The 16,130-nt window shown below is 33.2% G+C and overlaps 1 long non-coding RNA gene across 1 annotated transcript; it reads right to left on the bottom strand.

Moving 5' to 3' along the window:
- Positions 1–597: 597 nt before the first annotated feature.
- Positions 598–15,695, bottom strand: LOC116659772. Its single transcript, XR_004315113.1, has 3 exons — positions 15,684–15,695; positions 10,823–10,828; positions 598–677 (listed from the first exon to the last, which is right to left on the bottom strand). It is a non-coding gene; the product is annotated as an uncharacterized LOC116659772 (long non-coding RNA).
- Positions 15,696–16,130: the final 435 nt, after the last annotated feature.

Raw genomic sequence — 16,130 nt, 5'->3', positions numbered from 1 at the left:
TTAATTTTACTTGGAAATCCTTCTCAATGTTTTTTGCATCTCAGCCCAGTTTCTTTTCTATCTACTAGCAGTTGTACTCGTTAGAGCATTCTAGAGGCCTAGTGGGATCTGAGCCCCAGGGGTAGACAGCAGCAGCTTCATAATAGGGTTCAGTGCCAAACAGGGCAGCCCCCACCTCCTGGACTACTTCTCAGACTATTGCACACACTCTCAATAGCTACCGGGCAAATTCAGTCACTTAATCTAAGCAGTTGAACAACAGAATACTCAGCCAGCATATGTCATGGGGAGCTGAGGCAGGCAGAACTTCCCTTCTTCCTCAGTAGAGCTTAGTTTGTGTTTGTTTGTTTGTTTTGTTTTTTTCATTATTAGATTAAAAGCTATACCAGGAGGCTAGGCAGATTTTTACTTAAATGTGTCTACTTCTTTATAACTCCCTTATCTCCACTATTGTCCAGGCATCATTATTTTATGCAACAAATTATCGACTCTGAACTGGTTCCATCCTCTCCCAGCTTCTGCCCATTCCTCTCCAATCCATTTCCCACACAGGACCCAGAGTTGTCTTTATAAAATATAAATCAGAATGTTAATTCCCATTAACAACCTATCAATGGCTTCTGTTCACATTACCTTCTTTGGCCTAGGTCTCAGCATGACAGGCTATTGTCTTTCTCCTTCTTTCTCCCCTGTGCAACATTACACTGGTCCTGTGTCAGTCCTAGAACATACCAGGCTTTTCCCCCACTTTGGAGCCTTTAAGCATAATATTCCTTGAAATAGATTTCCCACAACTCTTTGTCTGGTAGGTTCTTTCTTATTTTTAGTTCTCTTTGGGATGTCAGTTTCTTTCAGAGGCCTTTCCAGATTATCCACTGATTTCTAAAACTGTGCCATATTTTTTTCATTTAGTGTTTTACCTATATACTGCCTGTCTCACATACTAAAATATAAATTGTATAAGGATGAGGAGCCAGTCTTTTTCATAATATATAGAATAATCACAGGAAAGAGTAGATGCTTAAAGTATTTGCTTAATGAGTGAATGAATAAATGAAATGAACCAAGGATTAAATATTTATGATTCATGTGCATATATGATTTATAATTATGAATTTAGCACACATAATGATTAAAATGATGCCATTAACTATGTTATGATTTGTCATTAAACCTACAGAAAAATCATAGACTGGTTTTTAAAAATACCAGTGATTTATATCCAGTGTTAGGCAGTTTTTACAAGTATAATGCGTATTTTGACTGATGAATAGTGTTCACCCAAAATGATCAACATATTTAGGACAGTTTGTCTTTTATAATATGTCTTTTTCTGTCCAGTCAAGTCTACCAAAATAGTCAAGCAGTTTCTATTAATAAAAGCAAATGTAACTTGGGTTTTGAGTTATTTAATAAATATTTTAAAATGTGTTACAGATAATTGGAATTGTAATTCAAGCTCCAATATTAACTATTGATATAACATTTCCCTAGGTATGTAGAATCTGTGTGAAATGGATGACTTTGCACATTGTAGGTATCCAGTGATTTCTTTGGAATTGTTTTTACATGCTTATATAAATTTTTTAAAATAGTTGATGCAACCCAATAGTTTTGAGTTCAAGTTTCCTTTATTTGTTAGCTGTGAAAAATTGGAAAGTTATTTAACATAATTGTAGCTTATGTAAAATGGATCTAAAAATAATATCCGCCTAACAAGGTTGTCATGACAATTAAATATTGCATATGATTACTTAGCCTAAGGGCAGGGGGCTTTGCACATATTTGTGGGTATTATTATTATTGTTATCATTATTCAGGAGCTAATTAAGTGAAGTTGCAATGGAAACCTTCCAGAACCATCATCTGATGGCAAATTAAAGCTTTTATGTGTCATCAATGTTAGATCAATGTTAATAACTGAGTTTAAAATAAAAAAAGAGAAGTAAAAGCTGGCATTGTCATACTTTGTAACGTTTATGTTTTAACAACTCTTTGAAGGTAGGAAAACTTTGCAAAAGAAAAACATTTTTACATGTTAATAAAGTTTGTAGATTGATATAATAATAGTATTACCTCTATCATTTCATTAAAGTTATCATGTCTGAGAAGTTCATTTTCATTCTACTGTTATCATCACTGATTTAATGAAGTACTTCCCTGATTAATGTATTCATGCCGATTTGATTAAGAATCTCTACATTTTCTTTAACTACTGTTTTGTGAATGGCTAGTTTTTTTTTTAAGCAAATAAGTGTTGATATTGTCTTTCAAAATTTCAGTTTTAAAACAAAATACCTACAAAATAATCATTTTTCTTTATCTGAAATACATAATTTTTTAAAAGTGTTCCTCATACTTCTAGGAACACCCTATATAAAAAACACAAAGCTATTGTCTAAAAATTGTCAGATCTTGAATTCTATTAATTTTTTCTGATATATCTATATATATGAATGTATATATGTATATAGATGTCATTATCATATCAATGATTTAGCTTATCCTTCCTTATTATAAAAATGGATTTTCAGTAGTATTTCTTGAGTTTCAGAATATTCTTAGCTCTTACAAAGAACAAAATATCTTAAAATGGAAATTAACTAACTGTAATTTTAAAATGTTTAAATAATACATGGACTGTAGCTATATGATATGAATTCCAAATACTAACAAAGAAGTGTCTTCATGTAATCATTAAGGCATGTGAAATATGCATTTACACTTTTAAAAATATTTATTTTGAATGTAATATGTGTTCTAGAATTCTGCTGCCATTTTATAAAGCATTGAATTGAAAGAGTAAGAATAAGTTTTATGGAGAATTTGTTTGAAATTCTTGAATTAGCAAAGTGATGTTGGACCAATTTTTAAAGATTGTTTTAATTATGTTAATTGTGCTCAGATATAGTATGCAGCTTACTATTGTAAAAGGTAAATTGTGGTTCTCGTTATCAGCATTGTTTTCTCAGGAGTTTTGAATATGTCTTTAAGATTGCACCAGTAATCAAAGTAGGAATACTTACTGCCCACTATAGAAAAGAAGCAAAATCAATTTCTGTGCAATTCTAAGCACTTTCCATTAAAGAAATTGCCAGTTACTTCAAATAGAGGTTATGTCACTTACAGCTACTCTCAGCAATCTCTTTTTAGTAAGCTATCTTATGATATTTGGTACTGTGAGGAGTACAGTGACAAAGGAAGCTATTTGGTAAGAAATGTTTAAAAATAACTACTAATATTAATAGGAACTTGTTTGAGTATTTTTATTTATATATACAAATATTCTGTGGTATGACTTCCACGAGGGGTACAGCTATGGTGGTAGTAAATTGTAGTTTACTCAATATATGAAATAGAATTGAAAAAGATAACTTTCCATTCATTTTTAAGTAGATAAAATTATACTTTAGTTTGTATGTTTTTATTTTCTAAAAACATTGTTTGGAATCTTTTGTTAGAAAGTAGTACTGATGCTACTTGAGTAATATCAAATATGAAGTAACTATGTAGCATTCAGCTTATTCAAATCAGTTCATTATAAAATGCCTTCATATAAAATGGTAATTTGTTAGTTGAATTTAATTAGAATCAGAATACAAAAATCCATAGTTTATGATTCATTCACATAGTTTTCTGCATTTCAGCTAAGGCTTTAAGTTGCTTTTTAATAAGTGTACTTAGAAAGTAAGATCATCTGTGATTATTTTTAATGGATTTGCTTTATAAAGATACATGTATTTATAAAATTGGATTTTAATGAAATTTGTTCTAATAGATTTATTACATGTATCACAGAGCGCGTAATAGGTGCTTAATAATAATCATTAACATAAACGGTCATTATGTATGTTTTGTTAGTAATCAACAATTACCTTCTTACCATGCATGATTCTACTTTTTTGCCATAACACTTACTACATTGTGAGATGCTGTGTAATTGGCTTATTCATTATTTTTATTGTTTATTATCCATCTCTTCTTCACTGGAATGAATTTCCATGAAGGCAGAGATCTTCATATGCATTTTCATTGACATATCCTAAGTTTGTAGAACAGAGAGCATGGCATATAATTGATACACAATAAATATTGGTTAAATGAATGCTTGAATGAAATAACTCAGTAGCTTTATCTGACAAAATTTTTAGATCTTCATAAAATAAATGAGTTTTTAGAAACACTGTATTTTTATATTTGATGTAAATAGAAAAACTGAACAGACTAATAGTATTATAGAAAAATTAAAATTTCTTTATTATCTTCTATTTAAAAATATTACTTATTTTTAATGGTAACTTTAACATATTTCAAACTCTCCCCAAACTTTCACTTACCTGACAGAAAAATGAACAATAGTCACAATAACAACAATAATATTCATAATAATAACCATAATAAAATACAAATCCATATAGACAAAGAAAATAAGAGAAAAATGGCAGATGAGAGATGGCTACATTTTGGAACTAATATTTTTGGATGAAAAAGTGAGACCGTGGAACAAAAAATAAGTTCTTACAGCACAGATATCTCATATGGTTCCCCCAGCAGAAAGTTCTACCTAAGGAGGTACCTTGGGAAGGCAATCAAAGTAGAAAGAATGGTTGAAGAATCTAGAATCATATATACATTTTTTTTATCAAATACTGCCAAGTAACTTGCCCTCTGAAGTCAGATGACTGGAGGTATTTATTCTGGAAAACTCTCCTAAAAGAAGTGATCTCTTAAGACTATAGGCACAGCTGAATAATACACAGAAATCATGAGAATTAGAAGGAGAAATTCTGTATAATAATTGGAAAGACCTTACTAGTCACCTCATACCACTTGATTGTTACATGAATGCCAACAGTCTTATACCTCTCAGACAGAAATGGGAAGATTGCTTTATGAGTAGATTGAAGTATTCAAGAGAAGCGATTTATGGATACTGACATTTGTGAACCATTCCTCAAAGTGACTGGATCAGCCTATAGTTAATACTTACAATTCCTTCAGGGCTTAAAGTGAATGAAACAGATATATAAATATATATATACATATATACATATATATATATGTATATATGTATATGTGTATATATATATCTCAAGGTGGATACAATTTCATTAGCGTGACATTGATATAAACAATGCTTCAGAAGAATACATACAATTTATCTACTTTTTCATATAAAATAATCTATATTTGAGGAATATGCATACATGCATAAATGTATAAAAATATGAATGAGAATGTATCATATCACCTTAAGAAAGAGTCTATGTCCTAAGAAGAAGAAAGAATTGGATTTGTGAATCTGATTGATACCTGTATAATTTTGTTTAAAAAAAGCTGAAACAAACCTGAAAACTATAAAATGTTTGAATATTTTATTTTTTATAGTTTTTAATTAAAGTATAATCATTTTACAATTTTGTGATAATTTCTAGTGTACAACATAATGTTTCTGTCATACATATACATGCATATATTCCTTTTTATATTCTTTTTCATTATAGGTTACTACAAGATATTAAAAAATAGTTTCCTGTACTGTACAGTGTAAACTTGTTGTTATACTAGTTAGTATCTGTAAATATCAAACTCCCATTTTATCCCTTCCCACTCCATTCCTCCCCTGGTAACCATAAGTTTATCTTCTATGTCTTTGAGTCTATAAATAAGTTTAGTTGTGTCTTTTTTTAGATTCCATATGTAAGTGATATCATATGGTATTTTTTTTTCTCTTTCTGGCTTCACTTAGTATGACGATCTCCAGGTCAATCCATTTTGCTGCATATTTGAGTATTATAGGTATATATAGTAACACACTGACTTATCATAAGTTATTTTCTGGATTTTAGAGTTTTTTTTAAATCACGATGTTCTAGCTAAGAATAGAATCATAACAACTAGCTATTTCAGGAATACTGAATTGCTAAGAGGGAGATGGGTGCGAGATAAAATTTGGAAATTCAGGAGTCATCTTCTTAAGCCCTCTCAAAGATAGTTGAGCAAGATTACTGTAAGGACTCTTTCAGGCCACCTGAGGTCCAAAGACAGTATTTTGGGGATTGCTTAAAGATAAACCTTCATTCTTATGATCAAGATGTGAAGAACATGAGGGGTTATAAAGAGAACTAAAGAATCTACTTAGTTTTGCACATTTGGAGGAAAAGACCAGAAGACATTGTAAATGAAGTCATGAAGGAGAATCTAAGCAAAAGGGAGAAAATGTCAACTCTGACTTGACTCCAAACCCTAATACAACTTTATATGGATTAAAGCCTGGGTGATTTAGTTTAGCAAAGAGAAAAAGAAAAGTCAGCTTGGGAACCCTCCTACACTGCTGGTGGGAATGCAGTTTGGTGCAGCCACTGTGGAAAACAGTTTGGAGATTCCTCAAAAGACTAGGAATAGACTTACCATATGACCCAGGAATCCCACTCCTGGGCATCTATCCAGAAGGAACCCTACTTCAAAAAGACACCTGCACCCCAATGTTCATAGCAGCATTATTTATAATAGCCAAGACATGGAAACAGCCTAAATGTCCATCAACAAATGACTGGATAAAGAAGTGGTGGTATATTTATACAATGGAATACTACTCAGCCATAAAAACCGACACCATAACGCCATTTGCAGCAACATGGATGCCCCTGGAGAATGTCATTCTAAGTGAAGTAAGCCAGAAGGAGAAAGGAAAATACCATATGTGATTGCTCATATATAGAATCTAAAAGAAAAAAAAAAGAACATAAATACAAAACAGAAACAAACTAATAGACATAGAATACAAACTTGTGGTTGTCAAGGGTTGGGGGGTGGGAAGGGACAGACTGGGATTTCAAAATTTGTAGATACTGACAGGCATATGCAGAATAGATAAACAAGATTATACTGTATAGCACAGGGAAATATATACAGATGTTGTGGTAGCTCACAGCTAAAAAAATCTGACAATGAATATGTATGTTCATGTATAACTGAAAAATTGTGCTCTACACTGGAATTTGACACAAGATTGTAAAATGACTATAATTCAATAAAAAAATGTTAAAAAAAGAAAAAGAAAAGTCAGCTTGCTGGTTTCCTGTAGAACTTCAATTACAGTGAAATGAAAGTTCAAATAGTGGTTGTGTGCAACTCTTTCTTGTGTATTCTTTTCATTCAACAACAAAGGAACCAGCTATCAGACTTGATAAAAGGATGATTCAGAAGGAGGAGTATAAAGGAGTGAGTAAGGTTGAGAGATACTTCAGAGAGGACAATAGGACAGTGGTTTTTAGAATGTTCTGTGGAACTTTGACATTCTGTGGTGTAGTGGGAGTGTCAGCCAAGTTATATGAGAATGAAACTGGGTATCTCATGCTTCTTCTCTTACCTTCATCAGAAAAATCCCACTTTTGTTTTACATATTGGATTTTTATATAAAATTTGTTGTAGGAAAAAGTGCTGTGATACTTTAAAATACATGTTTGAAACTATTAACTAAAGAACACATAATTTATATAAGATATTTTATTCCTAACTAACATTTTTAAAAGATAGATATTATCACTATTTTACAGTTACAAGATTGTCATAGGTTTTATAGAGACTGAATTTAATTAATCTAGCCCAAACTGATCAGTCCTACATAAAGAAAAAATATCTACTTTTATTTACTAGATTTTGAATGTCTTAAATATAAACTTATGGAATAGAAAATAATTTTAAACAACAAGAATTCAAACAGCAAGGTAGAAATTAAGACTACCTCAATGATGGCAAGCAATGAGCTGAAAGGAAAGATAAATGGATGATGGATAGATTTTTACTCTTTTCTAGTTATACACACCGTCCTACATATTGCTTTAGCTTGTTTGGTTTTTGTTTTGTACTTTTTCCAGGTATATACCACAACTTAGTGGCATTTATTCCAGGCACGTAAGGCTGGATCAACATTCAAATTTTAATTAATCCACCACATCAACAGGCTAAGAAAAATCACATGATCATATCAAATGGTAAAGAAAAACAGTTTGACAAAATTCAACACCCATTAATGATTTTAAAATGTTCAGCAAACTATGAATAAAGAGGAACTTCTTCAGATTGATTTTAAAAATCCACAAAAATCCTATGGCTAGCATTGTACTTAATGGTGGAAAACTAGAACCTTTCTTACTGAGATCAGGAACAAAACAAACATACCTCCTTTCACAAGTAGTACTGGATGTCCTAGTTAATGGAATAAGAAAATAATAGGAAATAAAAGGTGTATAGATTGTCTTTGTTTGCAGATGAATTGATTGACTGTAAAAAAAAAATCTGAAAAAAACTGATTAAAAAACCCTCCTGGAACTAATAAGCAATTATTGCAAGGTTGCAGAATATAAGCTTAATATCCAAAAGTTCATCCCCTTCCTATATACCAGCAATGAACAAGTGGAATTTGAAATTAAAATCACAATATCATTTACCTTAGCACCCCCAAATTTGAAATAATTATAAATCAAACAAAAATGTACAAGATATATATGAGGAAAAGTATAAAACTGTAATGAAAGGAACCAAAGTACTAAGGAAATGGATAGATACTACATATTCACAGATATGAAGACTCAAAATGTCAATTCTTCTCAACCTGATCCACATATTCAATTCATTCCCAATAAAATCTCAGAAAATAATTTTATGGATGTTTACAGACTGATTCTAAAGTTTATGTGGAGAGGCAGATGATTGGGAATAACCACCACAATATTGAAGGAAAAGAACAAAGTTGGATGACTGACACCTACCTGACTCAATACTTAATATAAAGCTACAGTAATCAATGCAGTGTGGAATTAGCAAAAGAATAGACAATTAGATCAGTGAAACAAAATGGAGAGCCCAGAAATAAGCCCACACAAATATAGTCAACTCATATTTGACAAAGGAACAAAGACAAAAAAATGGAGGAAAGATATATTTTTTCAAAAAATGGTACTGGAAAAACCGTATAGTCACATGCAGCACAAAACTAAAACTTCTAGAAGATAACAGGAGAAAATTTAGATGATCTTGGGTTTTGCAATGACTTTTTAGATATGACACCAAAGGCATGATCTATGAAGGAAAGAATTGACATGCTAGACTTCTTTAAAATTTAAAATTCCTGTCAAGAGAATGAGAAGACAAGTCATAAACCTGGAGAAAATATTTTCAAGACGGCTATGTAACAAAGAACTGTTATCCAAGATAAACGAAGAACTTTTAAACCTCAACAATAAGAAAACAATCTGAGTATAAAATGGGCAAAAGACCTGGACACCTCATCAAGAAGATGTACAAATGGCAAGTAAAGGACATGAAAAGATGTCTGGTTTTGGTATCAGGGTAGTGATTACATCCAGAATGAATTAGAGAGTGTTCCATCCTCTTCAGTTTTTTTGGAATAATTTGAGAAGGATAGGTATTAACTCTTCCTTCTATGTGTGGTAGAATTCATTGACAAAACAAAAAGGCAACCTACTGAATGTGAGAAAATATTTGAAAATGACATGACTATAAGGGGTTAATATCCAAAATATATAAAGAGCTCATAAAACTCAATATAAAAAAAAAAATTTAAAAAAGTGAGCAGAAGACCTGAATAGACATTTTTCCAAAGAAGACATACAGATGGCCAACAGGCACATGGAAAGATGCTTAACATTGTTAATTTTTAAAGAAATGTAAATCAAAACTATAATGAGATATCACCTCATACCTGTTAGAATGGCTATCATCAAAAAGTCTACAAGGAAGAAATATTGGTAAGGGTGTGGAGAAAAGGGAATCATGTACACTATGGATGGGAATGTAAATTGGTGCAGCCACTATTGAAAACAGTTCAAAAGTTCTTCAAAAAACTAAAAATATAATTACCATATGAGCTAGCAATCCACACCCGGGAATATTTGAAAAAAAAAAAAAAAAAAAAGAAAACATACTAACTTGAAAAGATAAATGCACCGTGATGTTCATAGCAGCATTGCTTACAATAGACTAGATATGGAAGCAACCCAAGTGTCCATCAATAAATGGATAACGAATATGTGGTATGTATTTGCATATATGTATATATACTACAGAATATTACTTGGTCATAATACAGAATGAAATTCTGCCATTAGCAACATGGATGAACCTAGAGAGCACTATGCTTAGAGAAGTATGTCATGGAGAAAGACAAACATTTTATGTTATCACTTGTATGTAAAATCTAGAATATGTAACAAATGTATATAACAAAAGAGCAACTGATTCACAGATATAGAAAATAAAGTAGTTGACAACAGTGGGGAGAGATGGTAAAATAGAGGTATGATTCAGAGAGAGGAACTATGTATAAAATACATAAACAAGAGGATATATTTGTAGTAACTTTAAATGGAGTACAAGTTATAAAAATATTGAATCACTATGCTGTACACCTGAAACCAGTATAATATTGTAAACTGACTATACTTAAATAAGAAAACTTTATAAAATATTGAAAAATACTTGTATAATTAAATAAATCTATAATCCCAGGTTATAACTTTACATCCTCATTTAATTTGAAGGACTCTCCCAAACATCCAGTTTCCCAGCTTGCCTGCTCACAGCCTGTCTCTCCCTCCCTCCCTTCATTCTTTCCCCTCTTTCTCTTCCCTTCTTCTGTCTCAATCTCTCACCTGTTGCCTTTCCTGCATTTAGCTTCTTCATGTTGTAAAAAATAGAGGCATATTGAGATTACATGAAATATTTAGGCCATATGATACTAATTTCTGGAGGAATTAAGTCAGCAGAGCACCGTGTATCAGTAGTCACAAAGCCAGACCTCAGGCTGGTTGGGATTTTAGTTCAGGAAACTGTAGTAGGCAAAACTGAGATGTGTCTAGCTTTGATGGTCACCTGTCTGGTAATTCAGCTTAATTCTGTTTCCATCTCCTCCTACAGTTATCTGATCTGCTACTTTTCCTATTTGCCTCACATTTAAACTAGCTGAAGTAAATTCCATTTGAATACATGAATCACTGTGAAGATAAATCATGTCACTGGCAGACACACCACTCATGAACTCCTGCACTAGCCTATTAAGATGTAAAAGCTCCACCAAATGCATGTGTTCTTGGCCCACTGACTAATTATACAAGTATCCCTTTCTCTAACAGGGATAGACATTCAAGCTAGACCCATATTCCGTGAAATTCATGTGTATTAGTTTACTGCTCCTTTTCAACAATCTGCTAAAGGCTTTGATATGTCCACCCAAGTTGTTTGCTAGTTTTAAGCTCTCAGAGGAGACTGCTTAATACTGTGAGGCATTTTGGGAATGTGCAGTAGTGTCGCCAAAGACCATATATAGAGAAAATCATGACATTCTTTAATTATTTTGAGCTCTATATGAAAATTAGAAATAGAAATAAATCAGTATAATTTAAAATTGTAACCTGTCATATATGTTTCCTTTTAAATTATTCTCAGGCAGTTATGAATCAGTTTTCATTAGTCCTCTAGATTGTAATTTCTTCATTCATAGACATTTGTGTGTGTGTGTTTCTGTGTCTACAGTGTGTTTATATATAATGTATTTGTAAGTGTGTGTATGAAATAACAACAAAGACTAAGTGCTGAACTTAATGACTTACATTGCAAAACTCTGAAATGAAATGATGAACCCTTTGTGTCATGTACTGCACCATAGTGCACACCTAGTACACAGCAAATTAAAATAATAATAATAATAATTTATGTAATAAAAAATGGTCACAGAGGGAAGACTGGTAGCAGGAGAATCGAGCCCAGTAATAATAATTAATGTAATCTAGTCTTTGGATGAACATGTAATTTTCAATCTCTTTTGCCCCAGGAGTCTCTTAAAATTATTCAGGTGAAGTCTGACTCACAACTGCAAGGATACGTAAATGTGAGGATTTATAGACAAAGTTTGATGTGAGTATTGGGTCAGTGCACATCTGGGAGAAAAGCATAAAAGAATAGTCAGGTTGAGATATTTTATTTTTTTGTTTAATATCATTTATCAGCACATTTATGAGATCTACAATGGATGGGTATGTCACACTGAGGATAAGAGTCTCAAGCCCTAAGGGGAACATCCATCCCAGAGAAGTGATATCCTGAGGGTCTGCTTTGGAGAGAGTGACAAAGAGATGAAAAAGCTCAAAAACATGCAGGACTTTGCTCTATATGTTTGTATAACGTTCCTGGGTGAGGAATTCTTCCCACTACTCAGTGCCCTTTTCTCCTAAACTGAGTGTAATTTCAGATATATATACACAATGTAAACACATAGCCCTGATGACATCTGAGTTCAAATCAGGGTTCTCACAGCAAGATAGTTAAGTACCAAATCTATGTGCATTTTGGCCAAAGTTGGAAAAAAGGCCATTTTTCTAATAGAGACTAAATTAAATGTGTAGAAGAAATAGCAAGACAGGGGCTGATTTCCCTTACGTTGGGTTGGGGGCTGATAAGGGTAACTGAAAAGAATTCACAGAGTTTTCTGAGTAATGATAGGGACCCAAGATGCAAAGGAGAGGAAGGACATACCTAACAGCAGCCTTGAATAAAGAGCATGCTGTGTAATCTACAAATGAGTCAGGGAGATTAGAGTACTGGATATATCCAGAGAGCCAATTGCAAATGAGTCTGGAAAAGTAACTTCAAGTCACCTTGTGAAAAGCCCTATATGCGAGGCTCAAGAGTTTATAATAAATGGAATGTCATTGTTAAAATTTAAGTAGAAGGCTATTAAAATTATAAATTTTGAAAATTTATTTCTGACCAAATAAAAAGAGATAAATGGGCAGCAGAAGAGACAGAGATTAAGGATGTATGAACTGGGGAGGTAGAGTATGCCATGGAAATGAGGATGGAGGTAAATGGATGGAAATGACAGGACTGAGAAGGATCGAGTTGGAAAATGAGGGAGAATAAGGAGTAGAGATGAGTTCAGGTTTCCAGCAACTGTACATGAAGCCATTCACTAAAATAGATAACATAGATTTACGAATGGGGAGAGGAAAATAAGGAGTTTATTTATTAGACTTTGTCAGGTTGCATTGCAGCACTCTCAGATAATAGAGGATCTTGAGGAAATGAAAAACAAAAACCATATCATCAGAACCCATAGAGAAAATGGGAGTGGGGATTTGGTCAGAAAGAAAGTAAATGGTGTGCTTGATTCACTATACTAATGTACCTCCATGATGGAAACTTGGCTTATCTGTGTTGTTCCTTTCATTCCTCCCTTGGCTCTCATTTTATTTTCTTCATATCCTCTTATATAACATCTGTTATCATTGTACTTTAAGAATCAAGAACAAAGAAAATACAATTTGGGAATTCTGGCAGTCAACTAAATTTCAATCAGAGTAGAGTCCAAATCAAAAGGACTTTCAATAGGAATTGTCAAGTACCTGTGTCTCTTCTCATAGTCAACCTAGGAGACTCAGCCTCCTTTGACTTTGTATAGAAGATATAACAACTCGATCTGATGAATAATTACTGATTTATTCATTTAACAAATAAACATATATCTGCTCTGAAGTTGCTAAAAGAATTACACAGTTTACTATGTATACTGAAAATGTATAAATGTATAGCAAACTTACTTCAATTAAATCCTACATTTCAAAATGTGTTGTGGCCCCCAAAGTTGTTTACACCCTAATTCCCAGAGCTTATGAATATGTTTTGTTACATGACAGGAGGGGATTAAATTTGCATATGGAAGTAAGTTTGCTAAGCAGCAGAATTTAAGATGGGACTGGTTATCCTGGGTTATCTAGGTAGGCTTAATAAAATCTCAAGGTTCTTATTAGTGAAAGAGGGAGGTAAGATAGTCAGGGTTAGGATGTTGCAGTGTGAGAAGGACCCAATCAGTCATTGCTGGTTTCCAAGATGCGAGAGGGGCAAAAGTCAAGTAATGCAGGGAACTTCTAATAGCTGAAAGTGGGGGGGAAAAACACAGATTCTAGCCTAGAGCCTTCAAAAAAGAATACAGCCTTAGCAAACCCTCCAAAATGAAGATAATAAATTTGTGGGGTTTTTTAAACCAGTAACTTTATGGCAATATGTTATAGTAGCTATAGGAAACAACCACATAAAACATTCTATTTTTTTCTATCTGCTTTGTTTAATTCTTTAATTGAATGACAGAAATGTGGTAAATCAGAAAATGATTTTAATATGTTGTTTGAGGGTATCAAATTTTTAGTAAAATTTCTGCGTCACAAATGGCAAGATGTTTCTATAAGTTAAATTTTTAATGGAAAGGCTTTCAGCTTAACCTTTAGTCATCTCACATCCCCTCATCTACATGGACAGGGAGTCATTTAACAGCCAAATTCTAGATAGAATTTTAACGCAGCTACTGTGCAACTTTGAGACAAAACAGCCTGTAGTGGTCCAAAAATTGTCCATTGGTGTATAAAAATATATACTACCCTTCTGGAGAGTGATGAATGATAAATGATTAACTCTGGTAGGGAGCATCTAAAATGGCCCCCAACCAGCCTCACCTACTGGTTCTCATAATCTTAGGTAATCCTGTCCTCATGTGAAAGCCAAGGCTGGTAACTCAGTTCTGGTGAAGAGAATGCAGCAAAAGTGACAGGATGTCAGTTGTCTTGCTATGTACCTTTTTTGTCATGTCATCTGCCCTACGGAGAGATCCAAGTTCAGGGAACTGTTATCTGTAGCCAGTAGCCAGTGAGAACCTGAGGTCTGGTAGAAGGCATGTGAATGATAGTGGAAGTGGATCCTCTGCCAGACCAGCCTTGAGATGACTGCAGTCCCAGGTAGCCCTTCAATTTCAGCCTCAGGAGAGATCCTGCACCAGAAAACCCAGTTCAGCTGTGCCTAAATCCCTGATCCACAGCACAGAAAGATCATATTCATCGTTTTAAACAGTAGTGTTTCTGGGTAATTTGTGAAGCAGTAATAAATTAGTAATGCATATCTGAAATACATGGAGAATAAATGCTATTGCATATATGGAAATTCAAGTGGGGTTTGAAACCCCAATATTTTAACTATGTCCTGTGTTAAAAAGTTTTGGCTCTATAGATAGAACTGTAACCAAACTATCATTGGCTTATATTTTATATTAAAAGGTCTAAATATATTTTTTAAAATTTTATTTCCAAGTTCTATTTTTCAGCCTTTAAAGATTCTGAGTGAAATTTGAACCAAATAGGAAATGGCAGAAAAGAGATGAAGGATGTGGACATACCAATTATTAGACTAAATTATATGGAGAATTTCCAAAGAATATTTTTCTCCCGTCATACCTAGGTAAACTCAGAGCCAAACTGAGTATACTTCGATGTAGTTTTATGAATAAGCAATTTAGAGATAATTTTGTACTGGTCACCATGACCTAGCCACTGAAATGTTTTGATCCTTGGCACTACTAATCTTTGTCTTTAAAGCAAAAAGTAATAGTGTCTATAATAATAAAGATACTCTGCTCTCTTTGAGTTCTCTGAAGCAAAAAAGCCAATGAATGTCAGCCCCTCTTTAAATCTACTCGAGAGGTAGGAATGTGCAGTACCGGGTGGGACATCTGGTCAGAAAGGGAGCCTCTGGATGTAGTTCATTCTTTGACTGGGCAGAACCTGATCACTAAAGGGTCTAGACTTCTCCACCTTGTCTATTCAATCAAAACTTGAAACCACATCTCAAACAGGGAGCAAGCTTTGCCACATAACAGTTAAAATAGGATTCAAGAGAAAGATAATGAGACAAGTACTTTTACAATGTAAAAGTGAGGGGCTAGACTATCTATGAAAACACTATAAGTGTTTTTTTTTTTAATGTTTTGCATCTTTGCAAACTTTAGTCCATCATCTACCTCAAGGGTATGCAATATTTGATTTGTTGAACTAACCAAAGATACGATTTGTTTGGAGAATGTTGCTGGAGTACTATGAAAATATCCTTCATTTCGTCCAATGGGTGAGTCCAAGCCATTTGAAAACCCCCTTGGGAAGGTTAACATATGCTCCTTGTGGTTGGGGGACCACAGTTGACTCATACCTGATTCACCTTGAAAAGTATACAGCCAAGACACTGGCTAGAGAGGACTATGGGAGCAGAAGAGTGAAAGAGAAAATAAGTGT

Source organism: Camelus ferus, chromosome 3, assembly GCF_009834535.1.
Source record: "Camelus ferus isolate YT-003-E chromosome 3, BCGSAC_Cfer_1.0, whole genome shotgun sequence".
Classification (NCBI taxonomy): domain Eukaryota; kingdom Metazoa; phylum Chordata; class Mammalia; order Artiodactyla; family Camelidae; genus Camelus; species Camelus ferus.
The sequence above is the reverse complement of the archived record's forward strand: the minus strand, read 5'-3'. Positions and strand labels throughout refer to the sequence as shown.